This window comes from Panthera uncia, chromosome A2, assembly GCF_023721935.1.
Source record: "Panthera uncia isolate 11264 chromosome A2, Puncia_PCG_1.0, whole genome shotgun sequence".
In the NCBI taxonomy this organism is placed as follows: Eukaryota; Metazoa; Chordata; class Mammalia; order Carnivora; family Felidae; genus Panthera; species Panthera uncia.
This window is the reverse complement of record NC_064816.1, coordinates 145700442-145719010: the sequence shown is the minus strand read 5'-3', so window position 1 is coordinate 145719010 and position 18569 is coordinate 145700442. Positions and strand designations below refer to the sequence as shown.

General features: G+C 48.2%; 1 long non-coding RNA gene across 1 annotated transcript in view; it reads right to left on the bottom strand.

Annotated features, from left to right (window-relative positions):
• Positions 1 to 241: 241 nt before the first annotated feature.
• The window catches only part of LOC125930177 (uncharacterized), a 28764-nt gene continuing 10436 nt past the window's right edge, over positions 242 to 18569 (bottom strand). Inside the window, exon 2 of the long non-coding RNA XR_007460100.1 lies at positions 242 to 603. This is a non-coding gene — a long non-coding RNA (uncharacterized LOC125930177). The remainder of the gene's footprint in view (positions 604 to 18569) is intronic.

Sequence of the window (18569 nt, the reverse complement as noted above, 5' to 3'; positions counted from 1 at the left end):
AACAAACAAACATCAAAAAGAACATGGATCAAACATGGAGAAAAGAAGAAAAAGAGCCCAGGTGACCTCAAGTGAGAGAGAAGAGTGGGGATGAAATAACCAACTAGGTTCTTGATGACTTTCCCTCCACTTCCTGCTTCCTGGCCTTCATGAAGCTTAGGCTGTAACTATTGGCCTATGAGATACTCCAGTATTCCCCCAATAAATTACTCTTGTGCTTAAAGGGAGCTAAGTGAATTAAAAAAAAAAATTTTTTTTAATTTTAAAAAGTTACCCACAAAGTGAAAATCCAGAGAGTCAAGACAGAGCAATGTGAGACCATCCAATCAATGCAGCTCCATAGGTCCAGGCGCAAGACCCCTTTGACGCGTCATGAGACATCCGTTTTTATGTTTCCTGTTAACCCGGGTAAGGGTACTCTGCTGTGCAGTTAAGTGCCACGTGGAAGAGAGTCAGTTAGGACTCACCACAAACCAAGAGCTGCATCACAACACAGGAGGCAGATCCAGGAAGATGGTCACACCTCTTCGCATTCGGCGTCTTATCATTCATTCAGATAGCTCACAGCTGGTGTCCCTCAGCCTGTGGTATATCTCCTATTGCCTATATTGGTATTAAAACAAAAAGAAAAAAGAAAACATAAGAAAATCTCCGCAGTTCTTTAGTTTGATTTATCAGGTCGATTTGAGGGTGCCATTATAAAATTAAAATACCTATATGTCGAATGGGTAGTTTCACTTACATTGAATTTTTTTTGTTTTTTTTTTTAATGTTTCAGATTCCGGGGGCACCTGGATGGCTCAGTAGGTTAAGCATCCAAGTTCGTCTCAGGTCATGACCTCAAGGTCTGTGAGTTCGAGCTCCACATCCTGCTTGGATCTTCTGCCTCCCTCACTCTCTGCCCCTCCCCCACTCACGCTCACTCTCTCTCAAAAATAACTAAACATTAAAAAAAATTAAAATGTTTAAGATTCCAAGCCAATACGAGACACCAGGACATCTCTAGGAAGACGCTAGGAGGAAGGAGAGACACCCCTAGGGGGCAGGGGGCAGGAAGGGCAGGGGGCCTGAACGGGAAGGAGGCTGGTTAGGGAGAGGGCCCCTAGAGAGGGACAAGGTGGGGCCGAGATTACATAAATTGAATCTGACAGCCTACGGCAAACAAGGGAAAGCCAGATATTAGCACCTGTTTGCCCCCTATAAGCCTTTTTAAAACTACCCTGGTGCGTGTGACGGCAAATAAGAACCGGGAAAGGGGGCTTTTATGAGAAAGCTTCACAGAATGTGTGAAATAACAAAAGATCTCGTTTTCCATCTCAGCTCTTTTGTGCAGTCCCATCAAACGGAAACTCAGCAGGCCTGAGGGCCACCGCTGCTTCTAATTAAGGCCCCAAGGTAAGGCCGCGCTTTAGGGGGGATCCTCCCAGCAAAACAGAAATTCCACCTCTGCCTCCAGCAGCAGCAGGCTGATCTGGGCTCCGGGTGCTGTGTTTGTTCTCAGCTTGCACTGAAAGTGGCAGGCCGCACCTGCCTTCCAGACGCCCTCCGAGCAAGTTGATTCTAACGCTGACTCTCTTGTTCAAACAACCCCAAGCACAGAAAACAGATGTTAAATAAAAGATTGAGAAGCAAAGCCTTTCCCCCTCTATGTGTGTGCGTGTGGGTGGAGGAGGGGTTTTGTACGTAAAAGAGTTAGTACAGCTTCGCTCCCCCGCCCCCCTACCCCGACCCTTGCAAAAAGGCTACGCGATGCATCTCACAGGTGTCACCTCTGAAAATTTGGGTGCTGGTAAGGGGCCTTATTCCAGCCATGTGTCTCCACAGGAGAGGCGAGTCTCAAACTTTAGTGATCGTTAGAAGCATCTGTAGGGCTTGTTAAAACGCAGATTACCAGCCTTCCCGAGTTTCTGATTCCGATCCAGTATGTCTGGGGTGGAGCCCGAGAATTAGCATTTCTAACAATTTATCAGCAGGCTTTGAGCATTGCTGTTCTAGGACAGTAAAGACAAAGAGAAAAGGTGAAGAATTATCAGCTGGGTAACCTCTGACCCCAGCCTGAGGGTATTTTGACACAGGGGAGAGAGCTGCATAGGATCTGAGCACGTATGTGGGAGGACATGCTGAAAGCAGAAGAGTGTTTGTCTGTTTGCTTTATGTTTATTGATTTATCTTGAGAGAGAGAGAGAGAGAGAGAGCAAGCAAGGGAGGGGCAAAGAGAGAGGGAGAGAATCCCAAGCAGGCTTCGCGCAGAGCCGGATGCAGGGCTTGAATTCACAAACCATGAGATCATGACCTGAGCCAAAACCAAGAGTCAAAATGCTTAACTGAGCCACCCAGGCACCCCAGAAGAGTTTCTAAAATGATTACCAAGGGTGGGATGGTTTGTTAGGAGGAGGGTGCACTTGGCCAGAGAGTAGGATTCATATTTGGGGCAGGAGTGGGTCCGGGTCTCCTTAACCCCTGCCCCAGCGTCCTGTATCTCTACTGAAGCCCCAGGGGAGGGGGGCCTTGCTCTTCATTTCTTCCTTCTCTTAGAAGCCCTGGGTGCCCGGCCGCCCCAGTGGTTGCTCCACTCTGGTTCCCCGCTGCCCCAAATCTCCCCCTGTTGGAAAACCCAGCTACCAGACAAAGGAGCTTCCTCAGCTTGGTTTCTAGCAAGGAGGGCTGAGAGCGCGGTCTGGGTTTTATTGCTTCAGGGCGGAGCTGTAGGGCACTGTCTGCCTCTAACCGCATCCTGGGCAGAGCATCCCTCCCAACTCGTCCATCCAGCCATCCAGCCACCCAGCGTCCTGCCAGAGTGGGTCATTCTGTCAATTGGAGTGAGGGGGCTGGGAATCCGTCATATAGAGCATATTAGATGAATTAAATGAGAAAGCCACGAGACTGAAGTCGCTCTGATGCCAAAGCGGCCTACGCAAGCAAACCAAAATCTTGTAATGACGCAAGATTAAGAAATCAAAACAGGGGCGCCTGGGTGGCTCAGTCGGTTAAGCGTCCGACTTCGGCTCAGGTCATGATCTCGCGGTCCGTGAGTTCGAGCCCCGCGTCAGGCTCTGTGCCGACAGCTCAGAGCCTGGAGCCTGTTTCAGATTCTGTGTCTCCCTCTCTCTCTGACCCTCCCCTGTTCATGCTCTGTCTCTCTTTGTCTCAAAAATAAATAAATATTAAAAAAAAAAAAAAAGAAATCAAAACAGTAAGGACAACCAATCACAAAGAGCCAACTAGGCTCTAAGCTACAGCTCTTTAAATAATTTCCTTTTTTTTTTTCCTTCCTTCCTCACTGTCTCCTTCTCCTGGCTTCTGTGGGCAGAACACTCCTAACCACTTACGACTTGGCATTGCCCGATTCAGATCGATTTCGGCTCAAATAAACTCTTAAAGTTTTTGAGATGCCTCAGTTTATCTTCTAACAAGGGAAACAAGAATATGGCATTCACATTTCTGTGTGGCGTTTCCTTCCTCACTGATCCCACCATCCCACTGGTTTTCGGTGAGACAGGGCAGGTAACACGAATGAAATAGCCACAGCTCCTGGTCTTGACCGAACGCGGCATGAATCATGGTACAACTGATCGTGTAATTTTCAGGGCCCAGCATAACGTGAAACTGACAGGCCCCTCGTTCAAAAACTAACAAATGAAGAATTTCAAGATGGCAATAGCAGAGCGTGAAACCAAGCACAGAGCTCCTCTATGTGTGGGGCTCTGGGCAACCACACCAGTTGCACACCCAAGGGCCAGACCTGGCCAAGGGTTCATCAATAGGAGCCTTAGCATTGCGGTAGAAAGCTCCAGCTCTCTCTAAACTGGGCCGTTGCCCCCCTGTTTCCTGTCAAACAAACAGGAAATGTAGTCTCTGACCTCAGAGACTATCCAGGGCCCTGGGGAGGCAGACAGACACCGACCACTGAAGAACAGATTCTTGCAACAATGTCACATGGGTGAAATGATAGGGCTGACCATTTATATATCTAACTCTGCCTGCCGACACTTTTCCAGCAAGGTTATCTAGGAAAGGTAAATACAGGAGACCCTTCACGTGCAAGGGCAGGGAAGGTAAAGCTAAAGTAAGGAGGCTCAAACACCTTCTGTATGATCATCACATTTTGTGATCAATTTTTTTTTTTTTTTTTTGAGAGAGAGAAAGAGCATGCAAGTGGGCAAGGGGCAAGGAGAGAGAGAGGGAGACAGAGAATCCAAAGCAGGCTCCAGGCTGTCAGCACAGAGCCCGATGTGGGGCTCAAACTCACAAACTGTGAAACCATGACCTGAGCTGAAGTCGGAAGCTTAACCAACTGAGCCACCCAGGCACCCCGCGTTTTGTGATCAACTTCTGGAGGACTCTGGCAGTATTCAGAATTCCAACGTGCCTGCCTGATCTCTAGGTCTCTCCAAGTCCTATGAACATGCATCCAGGCCTCTTTACAATAAAATTCCAGGTGTCTATGTAATAAACTATCCTAACACTCAGTGGCTTGAAACAACCACCATTTTGTAATACCTCACTATCTTGTGGACTAGGAATTCAGACAAGGTTCAGCCATGCAATTGTTCTGCTTCAGGTCATGTCAATGAGAGAGAACCCAAGCCACCTTCACTCACATGCTTGTGCCTTCACGGAGATGCCCGGAACTCTGAGCCCAGCTGGGACTATCCTCTGGAGCACGCAGGTATGGCCTTTCAAGCCTGGAGAACTTCAAGTAGTAAGTTCTTACCCGGCAGCTCCCATCTGCCTCATGGAGCTCAGGCCTCTCAGAAGAGCATTCTAAGGAGCCCAGCAGGGAGTTCCAAGTCTAGCCATAGAAATCCCAGCATGTCACTAAGACAAGCTCAGATTCAAGCAGAGGAAAATTGAACTCCACCTCTCAGTGGAAGGAGTAGCAAATGATCAGTGGTCGCTACTGATCCTTACGAAAGTGGCTCATGTAAGAAAGAAAATGGGGAGCTTATGGTCAGAGAAAAAGCCTAGACTCGACATTAAAACGTTAGGGAATGAATGTACATTTTACATTTTAAGTTAAAATAAAATGCTTAAGATGTATAGCTCCTATGTTTATATTGATTCCACAACTTTTTTTTCCCCTTTATTTTGACCAATTGCATGAGATAAGAATCTCTCTATTGTCAGTTAAAAAATAAAATTCCAAGAACATAGATCCATGACAATTCCTTATTTGTCCTTAAGGACCCGAAGCACCAAGCACAGAATGTGTTTGCTAATTCTATGGGGGGAGAAAAAGAGGCGGGGGGTATCCACTCTTTTTTGCCCTAGAGCTTTCTGCTACAGTGTCTATGGTTTGTAATGTGAGGCTTCAGTCCCTAATGCTAAATCACCTTTGTTGTAGGCCACTTTCACCTCTCGCCTCCACCGTCACCTTGGCCAAACCTGCCATTTCCCAGAGTGCCCCTCAGCCCCATTCCTCTTAAACACAGAGACCCTTTCCCTGCCTGCTTCTACCTTAAGCTAGGTAATGCTCCTCACTCCAGAATTCCAGGCAAAGCCAATGTTTTCCTCATGCAGATTTTGAAATGCCCGTCATCTACCAACCCCTCTCATGAAGCCATGATTGTTGGGGCTCCTGACAGTTTCACTAACGATCCAACCCCGGGTGCCATCATACCCCTGGCTCCTGCGGACCCTGCCCCTGAGTCCACTCATCCTTTGTTGCCATGGTAACCATCTCTGGGCTTCCCCACCCCCTCCTCATGCCCATGGTGCCTTCTCCAATAGTTTCTGGCAAAAGCGTACCTACACTTTCAGACCGTCCTTCCCCAGTAAGCCTTTTCTAATTAGCCTCACCCTTGGCTGTTTTCACCTCATTTTAAATTCTAGCGCTCCTCTGCCGGCTCTCCATGCCTGCTCTCTCCCTGTAGCCTATGCGTCACATGAATGAAGACTGTCTCTAGACTGTCACACATATGTGTCTTATCATTCCTCAAAATGGCCAACCATCTGAAAGCAGAGACCACTGTTTGTGTGCTCGTGCTTATGTATGTGTGTGTGTGTGTGTGTGTGTGCTCAGTAGAGAGAACAGGACTGGCCCTCCCAATATATGCTCTAAAGACACGTATTAAAATTAAATGTCTAGGAGGTGCCTGGGTGGCTCAGTCGGTTAGGCATCTGACTCTTGATTTTCAGCTCAGGTCATGATCTCATGGTCGTGAGATCAAACCCCACGTCAGGCTCTGCGTTGAGTGTGGAGCCTGCTTAAGATTCTCTCTCTCTCTCTCTCCCTCTCCCTCTGCCCCTCCCCACTCGCTCGCGCATATGCACACGAGCACTCTTTCTCACCCTCTATCTTAAAAAAAAATTAAATGTATATAGGTTATGTCAAGCACTAGACTAGGCACTTTATGTTATTTAATTTAATCCATCTATTTGATTCTTACCCTGTAGCACTATTACCTTCTCTCAGCTCCAATTTTAACAAAATTCCACCAAGAGGAAAGAATTTGGATGTCCCACATAGTTCATTAGAATGGGATTTGGCGGCTGGTACAAGCACAGCTCAGAATGCCAAAAAGGGGCATGCGCATCGTCAGGTGGGGTCAGTGGCAATGACTTCCCGGCAGGTGAGCTTGAGTTGCATTGGGCGGGACGTGGCTCAGACTCCAGGCAGAGAATGGAACAGACAAGAAGCAGGCTTCCTGTCCTAGAGGAAAGGAGCCACGCACAAGTTGTGAGGAACGAAGTTGGAGACGTGATGAGTGGATCCCACTTCCTCCACAAAGTCAGACTTTAATTGTTTTATTACATATTCTTCAAAAATTGGAACCAGGGAGAAGAAGAACAAGCCACAGAAATTCATTCTTGGCTCCTGTCAGACAACTGAGTCCCAAACCACAGTCTTAGAGTCTGTTTGCTATTGAGGAGGCGATTCGAAGACCAAAAGGCACCGGCACGTCCAGTGGGCTCACTGGCCCCGTTGCCTAGTTGGAGGGTTGGGAACATTTGCCAACAGCCTGCTCTGGTACACTCTGTCCCTGCCCAATCTACTGCAGTAATTAGCTTTGCTCGTTACTTTCAAGTAAATAATCTCCTTGTCACAGCTGGGATCCTTTATCAGAACAGTGGACGATAAGGTTTGCAGAAGCAAATAATTTTTTTTTTCCCTTAGAATTCCCTGGAACACTAAATTATGACCCAGAGATCTGAGTGAGGCCAATAAACTTCTAAAGACGTCTAAAGCTTCTTTTAGGGGTGAAAAGAGTATTCAAAAACGAACACATACACATGTACAGCAACAACGGCAAAACCTTTGCAATGGATATTGATCTTTCCTTCGGTTCAGTTTTATGGTCCAGATCAACCAACATGGGTAAGTATCTGTTAGGTGCCAGGAAATGCAGCCCTGCCCTCACGGAGTTTCCAGGCTAGGTGGAGACCAACACGCAAACTGGTAAGAGAGGCACTAAATAGCACGGTTGCAATAATAATGCACTGTGAGAGCGGAATGCATGGAGGGAGGGTACCCTTATCCAGCCTGGATCTTCAAAGAAGACTTGGGGATGTGACTTTAGCACTGATTTAAGAAAGATGGGAAGTAGCAGCCAGAAGTTCTGCTGCAAGGCTTGCAGAATGAGGGGGCATGAGACCGATTCCGAGCATTTTTTTCTTTTAAACAGTTGGCAAAATGCACATTCTCATCCCTTTGCCCCCATCATCCCATCAGGATGCCCATTTCAAAGAAGGAGAAAGCGAGAAGAGAGACTTCAGCTCTGCTCTGGGCGGCCTCTGGGTTTGGGGCTGGGGGGCAGTGCTGGCAAGGTGCGGAAGAAGCCCTCCCAGCTTCAGAGAATGCCCCATGGTGGCAGAACATCCTGTCCCTGACCCTTTCAGCTCTGTGCCCCCGCCCACCACAAGGACTGCCAGGGACATCTCAGCACCCTTAGTGTTGGGGGGGTGGGGTGCGGCGGGGGGCGGTAATCATTGCCAGAGAGGGAGCCAGCCGGAGCTCAGCTCCAAACCCTGGTCTCCTCCAGTGTGGCAGAGCCTGACTACGGAATTTAACCCAGGGCTGCCCAATAGAAGAAAGAAGACAGGAGGGCACAAGGGATACATTTTCACTTGGATCGATTGCAAGTTACAAATTGAGGAGAAGAACAAGGCAAAGAGTCAAATAATTGCACGGTGGTTAAGAGCATGAGCTTTGGAATCAGACAGTTCTGGGTCTAAGGCCCAGCCCTGCTACTTCCCGGCTGTACGGGCACATTCCTTGATCTCCCTGAACCTGTTTCCCCATCTGTAAAGTGGGTGTAGTAAGAGTACTCAACCCAGCGCGTTGTTGTAAGAATTAAACGCAGTAATATGCGTAAATGTTTCAGGCAGTGTCTGGAACATAGTGGTGACTCAGTAAATATCAGCCATTGTTCTTTCTGTCCATTTGTGTCCCCCACGTCAACACACAGGATACCAGAATCCACAGGTTTTACCAGGAAAACTGCCTTTATTTGATCATTTTGGAGATAACCAATGATTTTTTATACTAGCTTTTTTTTTTTTTTTTTTTTGGTCAGAAAATGAAGAGAGATTTTCTAGTAGCCGAGAAGGATTTCCAGGGAAGCGGGTTCTCATGTCCTTTCATGCGGAGGGGCTTATGTAGCGGGACTCCGCCTTACCGGTGCCCAGCCTCTGCTCGTGGGCACATTCAGCGATGTGTGATGTCCCGTAATGGACAATCCCTTTGAACAGCCCGGCTGGACCCCAGCGTCCCAAGTCCTGGGGTGAGCTAAAGTAGAGATGAGGAGCATTTGCCATTGGTTTATTGAGGTTAATTCATGTCACCTTGACTTTAATTAGCAGCTGCGGTGTTCGAGGCACTGTTTTAGGGATCACTCACTGTCTAAGGCCGGGACAGTAGGGGCAGAATCAACCGAATGGGCTGCCCCTTGAGTATGAAATCAACACTCTCCATCCACAACTGTGATCACAGTCAGGGAATTGTACTTCCAAAGCTCAGCTTTGGAAACATGCTTTCACACCCATGGCCTCCCTATGACAGAGGCAATCCAGGATTTTTATTCCTTCCTCACAGAGGAGAAAACAATCTCTGAGAGCCTAAGTCCTGAAGTACAGCACCATTCAACTCTGGCCACCTGATCCCAAAGCTCTTACCGTCACTCAATCAGACGGCTTTTGTCACACGGAGGGGAAACACTACACGTTCTTTAGGACGCATTCTAGAGAACACATTTCTAGGAGAGCTGGCTCGAGTCCAGGTGCAGGCGCTGGCCCTAGAAGCCCTAATCTTCATTTATGTGATGGTCTATCCATCCGAGGAGGGAGTTTTGCAACTGGCTTTATCACACTCCAAATTCTGCTGTTATCTGAGTTAGAACTATTCCGTCAGCTGGCCAGGCCTGAGCAGAGGGAACTCTCTGGGACTGATAGGGCTTCTGGGGGGGAGGAGGAGAGCACAAGCCATTCTCGATGGAAAATTACGTGTGTTCCTCCAGCGGGTCGGAGCTTTCTGACCTTCAAGGCACACGCCGTACCTCTTCTGGGGCGTTAGTCTTCTGAAATAAAATGAAAGCGCGCTAGCTGTGGATAAGAATTCTTTGTGTAGCACAAGCAAGAGTTCTGACCACTGCTGTCTTGTAAAGGTGTTGGCTGAAGGGTTTGGGAAAAATCATCCTGTGCCCAGAGAATCCACTGATATCCACACACGGAACTGGCCCCCTCAGTGTGGCTGGGACCCTCCTAAATAGAGGGGAAGCTATGGGTGAAGACTAAACAGCGTCAAGTATCTGGTGGGAAAGAAAACATTCAACCACTGGGACACCTGAGTGGTTCAGTCGGTCGGGCATCCGGCTCTTGATTTCGGCTCAGGTCATGATGTCACTGTCATGGGATCAAGCCCCACTTTGGGCTCCATGCTGAGTGTGGAGCCTGCTTAGGATTCTCTCTCTCTCTCTCTCTCTCTCTCTCTCTGCACCACCCCCCCAAATAAATAAGCATTTAAAAAAAATTCAACGACTCATCAGGGTGAACAGAGCTGGAAACCAAAACATCAGCATGGTAGACTTTTCTTCAAATGGACAAAAGGCCCCAAATGCCAGGGCTAGCCTATGTTCTAGTGATTTCCTTCCGGGGCATCGCAGCTTACTTAGCACTGATTTCAAGTCCTTACCCCTTGCCCTCTTCTGCTGCAGGACCGTGGATAGTGTCCATATCCCGGACGGCATGCTCAAGCACGAAGCCAGCCCATCCTGGCTACTCCGAACTTGCTGCTGCACGAGACCAAAAGACCCTGTGAGGTTCAAGCTGGTGGATGTGGGTTCTCTCCCTGCTGCGGCCAAGCAGAGCCTTCCTCTCCAGGCTCTCATGTGTCCTCCTGGCATCTGGCAGGAGGCGTGAGAACTGAGCAGAACTGACTTGTTCTGACTGACGCAGCAGAGCAGGACAGGAATTCAGTTGCCCAGACCTTGGCAATGCTTAACCCAAATCTGTCTGGAAAGCCAGGGACACTTCTACTCATGGGAGCACCAGCCGAGACGGTGGTAAGGCAGGTAGCTTCACCCCACCTAACCCCACTCCAGCCCCCTTCTCCCTGCCTTCCCCTGTTCTCCTGAAACTGCCTGGACCCTTTAATTTCTGGGCTTTCTTCATATTCTCTCTCGGTGGGTCAACCGCTCTGCCACTTAGCCCTCACAAGAATTACCTGCCCTAGGATCCAATAACCCCAAGACTCTGCTCTCAGCCAAACGTGGGGTTAGAAACACTCTAAAGAGCTAATTCACTCTAAAAGGATACTGGCTTAATATGTTGTGTTTCCCAGGCTTATGTGCATTTTTAAAAGAGAAGGTCATTAGTCTTAAGACTTAACGGTAGAACTTTGGGCATTATGACAGGCAATGGGGAAATACTCTGTGGCAAGGGGCTGCATCACCCTATAGGGGGTTGTCTGGTGTGGTAAATTGCCCACCACCCACCTCACCCCCTGTCCACGATGGTCAGCCCTACGTCACTGCTTTCCCCTGAAATTGAATCTCTTCACCCAGCTGTCGAGAAGACAGGACAAAGCTGCCAGCTGGTTATTATTCAAGAACAAAGCCGGCCATTTCTTTTAGCAGGTTCAGAGCCATTATCTCCCCAGGACACATGCTACAGTGGGTGCTAGCTTTATCTAGCCACATTTCCTTCTGTCCTCAAATCCTTGAAGGGTGTGTTGTTCCTCCCGCTGGCGCAAGACAAAAGGGAACTAGAGAAAGAAATGTGCTGTAGCAATGACCTGAGAGAGCTCCTCTCTCCTTCCTTTGCTGCCTGGACGTCTCCAAGGCAATGGGATTTCCTGTCTGTTCTCAAAACCCAGGCAGATGAGAGAAGGAAGGAGAAAGGAGGACCCGGGCGGCCATCTTTTCATCTGAAATAGGGGCAGAGCCACACCCCCAACCTCACCACCATCAACAAGGATTCAGGCTCCCTCAAGAAAGGATTGCCAGATAAAACACAGGACACCTAGTTAAATCTGAGTTTCAGATGAACACTGAATACATTTTTAGTATATATCTTGTGCAATATTGGGGAACATATTTTTTTTTAATTTTTTTTTAGCGTTTTATTTATTTTTGAGACAGGGAGAGACAGAGCATGAACAGGGGAGGGTCAGAAAGAGGGAGACACAGAATCCGAAACAAGCTCCAGGCTCTGAGCTGTCAGCACAGAGCCTGACGCGGGGCTCGAACTCACGGACCGTGAGATCATGACCTGAGCCGAAGTCGGCCGCCTAACCGACTGAGCCACCCAGGCGCCCCATTGGGGAACATATTTAAACTAAAAAATCATTCATTTTTTCGGATGTGCTAAATCTGGCGACCAACCACATCATCTCTCCCTTCTCACCCCTGTCTCCTGTACCCTCTCCCCCAGATGGCTCTGGCCACCACCCGGTCCTAGGCTGGTCACCTGAAGTGCGACAGAATTCCTTTGCAGCAGATGAGGATTTATGGGGGTCCCCGCCAGAAGCACGTAGAATGATGTAGCTCTGTGTTCGGCACGGAACAGTGTCAGAGATAAACCTCACTGGGAATGCTTCATGTCTGGCTGCTTCAGACTCGCTTGCCTGAGGTCATGCTGAATACCTAAAAAAACTAATGAATACGTTCTATGGTCTCAGAATAAAACAGGGACCACTTCCCTAGAAGAGATAGTGAAGCCGGGGCACCTGGGTGACTCAGTCAGTTAAGCGTCTGATTTTGGCTCAGGTCATGATCTTGGGTCCATGAGTTTGAGCTCTACGTCAGGCCGTGTGCTGACAGCTAAGAGGCTGGAGCCTGCTTTGGATTCTGTGTCTCCCTTTCTCTCTACCCCTCTCTCCCTCCCTCCTCTCTCTCTCTCTCTCTCTCTCTCTCTCTCTCTCTCTCAAAAAAAAATAAATAAATATTAGAAGAGATAGTGAAGTTTAGGAGGGAGACCTCTGGCTTGCATATGTCAATCTCCATCTGCCCCGTCTAAAAACTGCGAGGTTCATTGAGATGCCTAAAGCCTTTCCTGCTCAAAATTCTGTAAGTCTATCCACCCCTGAGAAAGTCCAGGCTTCCTCCCTCTGGTGCTGCCCAGACCTGCTCCAGTCCCAGACCATCCAGGGGTCCACCTCCTGTCCCAGTGACTTCTTTACCAGAAGCCCCAGTGGCAAACTATCTCCCAACTTTTCCTGACACATGTGACACTTCTCCACCCTCCCATCCTAAACGTGGGTCCTGTTCAGAGGTCCTCATCTGAGTTGGGCCCCAAGCCTTCTGGTTCTGTGGGACCTCTTCTGGTCCTGGTAGATCTCCCACTGCTCCAAGAGAAACCAGTTAATAATAAACAAGGGTCATCATCCCTGAGAAATAGCCATCTACCCAAGTTTAGGCTGAAGGCAATCTCGTGAATTCTTTTTTTTTTTTAATGTTTATTTTTGAGAGAGAGAGAGTCAGAGTGTGAGTGGGGGGAGGGGCAGAGAGCGAGGGAGACAGCGAATCCGAAGCCAGCTCCAGCTTCCGAGCTGTCGGCACAGAGTCCAACGCAGGGCTCGAATCCATGAGCTGTGAGAACATGACCCAAGCCAAAATCGGACACTTAACCAACTGAGACACCCAGATGCCCCAAAAGCAATCATGTGAATTCTAACACAGTGAGGGCCAGACACGAGGGCGTTATGATGTAGTCCCTGATGCAGAGCAGCCTGGTAAGATTCCCCTTAAAAGTAATATTAACCCAATATGGGGCCCGTGGGTGGCTCAGTTGGTTGGGTGACCAACTTCCGCTCAGGTCATGATCTCAGGGTCCGTGGGTTCAAGCCTCACATTGGGCTCTGTGCTGACAGCTCAGAGCCTGGAGCATGCTTTGGATTCTGTGTGTGCCTCTCTCTCTGGCCCTCCCCACTCATGCTCTCTCTCTCTCTCTCTCTCTCTCTCTCTCAAAAATAAATAAACATTAATGTATTTATATATAAAGTAATATAACCCAATACCACCCATTCCTCCCTCATTGCCATGTCTTTATTCCCTTTATGGTCCTTTTGCTCTATTTTAACTGTGTTCTCTTTCACTAATCACACTGAAATCCGTTTGTCCATTTGAACTGACTGACCAGTAAAGTCCTTGGAAAGGTCCGTCCATCTTCTTGTTAAATTAATTCCCCCGCGGAACCTATCTAACCAAATACTTGTATTTTCTCTCCGTCTCTGCTGGGTTTTTTTCTGCCCAAAGCAAACCATAAAAGAGAAAGTTGCAGTGAATTTCAAGATTCACTGGAACTTACATTTTGTAACTTTCATATAAGGCTTCCGAAAGCCCTTTTTTTCCCCCTACAAAAAAGAACTCTACCCTCTCAAGCATTGGATTGTTTGGAAAAACAGACACAGAGGAGTATCCCACTTGCCCAAAGCCAACACTGATGAAAATTTCTGAGACTAAGAAAAACAAGAAGATCGGATTTTGTGGTAGGGGTTTTTTCCTTATAGTTTACTTGTGATTTTCCCAGTGCCAAAACTATATGACTCTATAACAAATATTCCCCCGAGGCTCTCATGGCTGCTAAATGGCAGCAATTGGGGGCTTTTTTGTTAACATGAGAATCTCAAGGCTTAACATGCCAGAATGCTGGCTTTATCCCCAGTGAGAAAAACCTCTCTGGTAGAGTATCTATTCCATTGTGTCGTTAAGAATGAAGAAGCCGCATAATTATGCCTGGAGCATGAGAAAAGGAACTCAAGGCAAAAAAAAAACCCCCGCCAGGACAGTAGATGACAAAGCAGATGAACAGGAGGCCCCCACTTCCCTCTGATAGAAGGTCAGGAAGGTCATATCCTCTGGCTGCCCTCCAGGCTGGCGTTTCATCTAATACTAGACATCCAGCAAGTGAAAGTTTATGTTTCAGGGTCTCCCCGTGAGCTGCCTCATTCCATCGTTCAAACCCTTTACGGCCTATCTCTCCCATGCCAAGTCCTATGCCACACGCAGAGAACATAAAGGTGAATGGGACCCTGTCTGTGACCTCAGAGAACTCTCAGACTCATGCATGAGACAGATCTGCAAATAAGCGCATCACAGCGCGTCCTTGTGTGCAGAGCTGAAAGATGGGGCTCTCTGTGGCGGAAGTGCTCGACCATGGGCGATTCTGTAGCCCCGGGGACATTTGGCAATGTCTGAGGTTGGGGGGGGCGGGTACATCCTGGGTTGTAGCAGCTGGGGTGAGAGGCGCTGCCGGCATCTGGTGGGCAGAGACCAGCGACACCCCTAACCACCCTCCAATGCACAGGCCAGTGCCCCACGACGAGGAACCCTGCAGCCCAAAACGGGGATCCTGCCGAGCTTAAGAAACCCGGATGTATCTGAGCGAATCTGGTGGGATCATTCCCATCACGTTGACTCGGGAATTTGAGTTCACACGGCCACTCGTGCTCTTTCCCTGGCTCTGTCGTTGACTGGCTTTTGTCCCTCAGCAAGTTACTCGCCATCTTGGCTTCAGTTTCCTGGTCTATGGAATAGAGTTGGAGTCTCTGGTCTCCAGTCCCTTCCTGTCTAAGGATCTATGGTGTTACTGGGCCAATATCTGTGCTTCTACTGAGCCCTGCCCCGGTTAGGAGAATGCCTTGGCCACGGCCTGTTTACTCCACCCAGGTCAAAGAGATAAGCTTGTCTCCTGGGTTGATCCTGACGCTCAATCAGGGAAGGCAGGTGTAACCTCTTGCCAAGGACCTCCGGTTAGGACACCTCCATCTTCCGAGCCTGTTTTGCCATCGGCAAACAAGAGCCACATAACTCATCTGCCTCCCTGTATCAGGAGGCAATGAGTGAGTAAAGGAAGCAAGATGGAAAATTACCCGGATGCTGCTTGGGTGCCTCGGCCCAAAGCCTACGGTCCCCTTCTCTCCCTCTTGGAGGCTCCATGGCAATGAAAGGATAAAAGGACCCTGCTCAGGACCAGCTCTGTGGCCTGGGGTAGTGGGCTGGGCTGGGGAGGGGTTGGTATCTCTATATACTCTTTGGAACAGCCCCAAGGAGGATCTCTATCATTTGTCTCCCTGAGGGGAAGTAACACTTGGATTCTTGGCCACATATTTTAGGGACTGGGGCTGGGTGTGAGTCCAGTGCCCTCAGATACTCACTCTCTCTCTCTCTCTCTGTCTGTCTCCTCTTTCTCTCCTCTCTCTTTCTCTCTGTCTGTCTCCTCTCTTTTCTCTCTCTTCTCTCTCTCTCTTTCTCTCTCTGTCTCCTATTTTTCTCTCTTCTCTTCTCTCTCTCTCTCTCTCTGGCTTCAAACTCCTTCACCAAACAGAAAGACCACTTCAGGGCCAGTGGGCAGGAGCACAGGGACAGCAGGCCCTGGACGAGGAGAAGAAGCTCCCGTCTGGGCCTGAACATAAGGCCTTTTCAGTATGCTGCTAGCTGCAGCAGAAAGGCAGGAAAAGGGAGACAGGGCAGGGCAGGCATTGGCAGCTCTGTTTCTTTCTGTGTTTCTGGGCTCACTGTGCTGGCAGAGTAACAGCAAGGTCTGTATTTGGAGCCTGTGTGTCCTCTCCACTGCTAGACTGGTGCCATCTGACGTGGCCGATTCTGCGTGGAATGAATAAGTGAACCCCTTTTTCTTTTGATAGGAAAAAAAGTACACTTCAGAGACGTTAAGTGATGTGCCCAAGTTACTTAAAATGCTAGGCACGGGACTTCTATTAGGGTTGCTTACTATTAGATCTGCTTCATGAACATACCACCAATACACGTCTCTAAGTCGGTTAACTGCATAGTTCCCGTTCCGTATGTGTTCATTGCTTGGGTTTTGGTTTTGAGGCTTGTTTTTTGGTCTGGTTTGGTTTTTTTCTGGTACAATTTACATTTGGTAAAATGTGCAGACCCTAAGTATACAGCTCAATCATTCCTCTCTCTCTCTCTCTCTCTCTCTCTCTCTCACACACACACACACACACACACACACAGATTTCCCCTGGATAAAAATATAAAACATTTCCATCATTCCAGAAAGTTATCTCTTGCCCTGTTCCAGGCAATAGCCCCCCTCACTCCAGGAAGTAACCTCTTTTTTATACTTCTAGTGCCATAGTATATATAGCTTTGCCTATTCTTCAACATCATATATCATATCAACCTCATATTCTTTTGTTCAATATAATGCTTTTTAGGCTCACCCGTGATGTGTCAGTAATTTGTTCCTTCCTACTGGTGGATAATAGTCTACCGTGTGAACATAACACATTGTGTTTATCTACTCCTATTTTTTTAATGGTTTTTATTTGTTTTTGAGACAGAGAGAGAGAGAGAGAGAGAGAGAATGAGTAGGGGAGGGGCAGAGAGAGAAGGGGAGAGAGGATCTTAAGTGGCTCTGTGCTGACAGCCTCAAGCCCGACGCGGGGCTCGAACTCACGAACCGTGAGATCATGACCTGAGCCAAAGTCGGACACTCAGCCGACTGAGCCGCCCAGGCACACCTATCCACTCTCTTATTAATGGATACTTGCATTGGTTTTAGTTTGGGGTTATTATGTTCATTTGATTTTTTTTTTTTTTTTTTTTTTTTTTGTAAATGGCTTCAGGTGCCTATTTCAATTCTCTATTCAAATGAACTTTAAGGACAGTCACCCTCCACAGGTCACAGCATGATGAGAGAGAGAGAAGTACTCGATGACCTAAAGTCCTTTCAACCACAAAACCCTCTAACTCAACCTCTTCTCTAAAAGCTGCTGCCAAGCACCTACTTCACAGGGTTATGACAGTGACCTCTGAATCGCAGGGCAAAAGTGGTTGTTTCCTCATACGCAAGGATGCGACTCTATACCTACGGGTTCACCAGCAAAGACTGGAGATCTTATTGTGGTACAAGAAACACACCCATTTCGCTTCAGCAGATGACTCCTAGTCTCAAAGGAAAGATGCTCTCCTGTTCTCCCACTGGGAGCAACTTGAAGGCGGCCAGTGGGCACCGTGAGATGTAAATAAATGTATCCGCTTCAGCCAACTTCTCTACACTGCGTGGGAAAACGACTGATCTCCCTTGAGAAAGGAAGGACTACCACCCGTGGGGGACCACTAACCAGGTCTCCAAAGCACTTCCAACAGACGGACCCTTGAATGAATTCCTAACACTCCTTCTTATTCTTTCTGATTCTTATTTTGTCTAACACACCCATATTACACCTTGAAGGTCTAACTGCAGTGCACAAAGCCCATCATGAAATCGGGCATCCATTCAGCCACAGGCAGGGACTTTTATACTCCTCCTGGACATGCATACAAAAGACTGAGAAGAGTCATTTGGATACACATTTTAAAAAACACAAAAAAATCACTTTGCCTTAAGATTTAGTCAACACACAGTTATTGAACCACGAAGACTGGAAGCCCTAATTGTCTAAATTATTACTAAATTATTATTACATTGGTTTCCACCAATGATGGCCTCCCTTCACCCATGTAGCCTCCTCACACGGGATATACAATGGGCAGAGCAGTTGGGGGGACGCAAATTCACCCCATTCCTTCCTGGTCTCCTCTCATCCCTCCTAGCTTGGCCCTTGATCTCTCCTTTCTTACAGACTTCTCCTCTCCTCTCCCTTTTCCTAATTAGTCCCATCTCTCTACTGATCTCTACTGCACAGGGTCACAAGTAAAGGGAAGGGGACAACCAAGTGTAGATGTTGCAACAAAATGGCCTCTACCCAAGCCACTCAGATTCCTAGGCATCCCCTTCAGACACTGTTTGTTCCTCAGGTCACCCCACCTATACTCCAGGAATACCTTATGTGCACTGGCTGATCTCATGTCCTGCTGTTTTCCTAGCGCCTTCGAATCAAGACGCACACCCTCCCACACACATGCTCCCCACTCTGCTTTTCCAAGATAGGGAGTGAAACTGTTGCCTGGGTCCTTGAGCAGGAAGAGGTCCGTGTGCACATCGCTCTCATTTATCCACACAGCAGGCCCAGGTGGGGCTTGTCGGTTACTTGACTCCTTCTCAGTCCTTTCCCAAAGCTGCTCTCAGCCTTCTCTTAAAATGACAACCCCATGTATAAGGAGCACCTGACTGCCCCGGCCCAGCCCCTGGTGCCCCCTAGCCCTGACAATGCCATCCGA